Genomic DNA, 1,357 nt, shown 5'->3' on the forward strand with positions numbered 1-1,357 from the left:
CCCCCCCCCCCCCCCCCCCGCCCTGAACCGTTTCAGCTGAGGTCCCTTTAGAACCCGGGACTATTGCTCAACCTTTCTGGGGCTGCAGGTGGCTGGGCTTGGGTCCCCCCTGGCGTGGCAGGAGGGGGTGCGAGGCCGGAGTTCAGACTCCGAGGAGGTGACAGAAGCTCTGGTCCTTTACTGTAGGTGACGCCAAACTTTCCCCGACTTGCCCCCACTTTCTGGACGTCGAAGGCTCTCCTCTCGCGCCCTAAGCAATGACCTTAATGTAAATGACAGCGGGACCGGATGGTCCCCTCCCCGGAGTAGCGGTGTGGGAAGCGCGAGGTATGACGCAATTGGAGCTTGGTCGGTCCTCTAATTGGCTGGTCCTGGGCACTTTGGATTGGCCGCGCAGGCTGGTGGGGACGCCGCCTCCCGACACCACTGGAATAAGAGCCCGGCGGGGAAGGTGCCCACAGCAGGCGCTGTGCTCTTCCCGCGTGGACCTGCTGCTCGCGCTGCCCTGAAACTAGAGTCGCCAGGTGAGGAACTTCCCACTCTAATAACCTGCCTTTCCTGACTAGTTCCCCCAGTTTGCTCCATTTGCCTGCCTGCTTCTTCACCTCTTCACGCCATCTCGTCCTACCTACAGCCAGGTGATCTTAGCTGCCTTGCTGGCTCAGGAGAAGGTGGGCGGTTAGAGCTTCGCCGGCATGTTCTCCTAACGCGCGCGTGTGAAATCCCGTCTACAGCTAGGGCTCCGCATGGGAGCTGGAAACAGGGCGAGCCCAGTTAGGTGGGACTGGGGCCTCTCGAGTGTGGTCCAGGAGTGCCCTGCGCCTCTGTGACCTCAGCGATCACGTTTGGTTCCCGAGACAGTGGAGCCCTGAGCCTTGATCTAAGGCGCCTCCAACCCGCAGGCGTCTCTGGAACATTGCCCGAATTTGGGGCTGTATTGTCAGCCGGCCGGAACAGTGGGCTCACCTTAAGGTGCAGGCGCCCGGCACCTGCTGCTAAACTGCGCTCCAGCAGAGCGCCATCTGTGCAGGCAGAGTCCAGAGACACCTGTAATTGGCACGTTGAAATTTCCCCCAAATCTAGATACGCAGACTGCGAAATAAGACCTCCTTTCCAGTCTACCCTTCCCGCCTTCCCTCCCACGCTTTGGCGCGAAGTCCATCAGTGGTAGTCCTAAAATTTTCAGTCTGTGGGAAGACAGGCACAATGGGAGAGCAGGTCTGCAGCGGAGTGGGTCTGCGCTTGGTTTCTACATAGATCAGGGCAAAAGGTGTGGGTTTGTGTGCATGCGCGCTTAGGGATTCTCTCTGATTTTCCACAGAACAGAACCAAAATCTATCCCCGTCCCCCCCACACA

At 59.3% G+C, this 1,357-nt stretch overlaps 1 protein-coding gene across 1 annotated transcript in view; it reads left to right on the forward strand.

Annotated features, from left to right (window-relative positions):
* Positions 1–457: 457 nt before the first annotated feature.
* Positions 458–1,357, forward strand: part of LOC103592322 (calcitonin gene-related peptide 2-like) — a 6,760-nt gene continuing 5,860 nt past the window's right edge. Inside the window, exon 1 of the mRNA XM_008574983.1 lies at positions 458–524. The gene's annotated coding sequence lies outside the window, so the exon portion shown is untranslated. The remainder of the gene's footprint in view (positions 525–1,357) is intronic.

The sequence above is a fragment of the Galeopterus variegatus genome, unplaced genomic scaffold (assembly GCF_000696425.1).
Source record: "Galeopterus variegatus unplaced genomic scaffold, G_variegatus-3.0.2 Scaffold1124, whole genome shotgun sequence".
In the NCBI taxonomy this organism is placed as follows: Eukaryota; Metazoa; Chordata; class Mammalia; order Dermoptera; family Cynocephalidae; genus Galeopterus; species Galeopterus variegatus.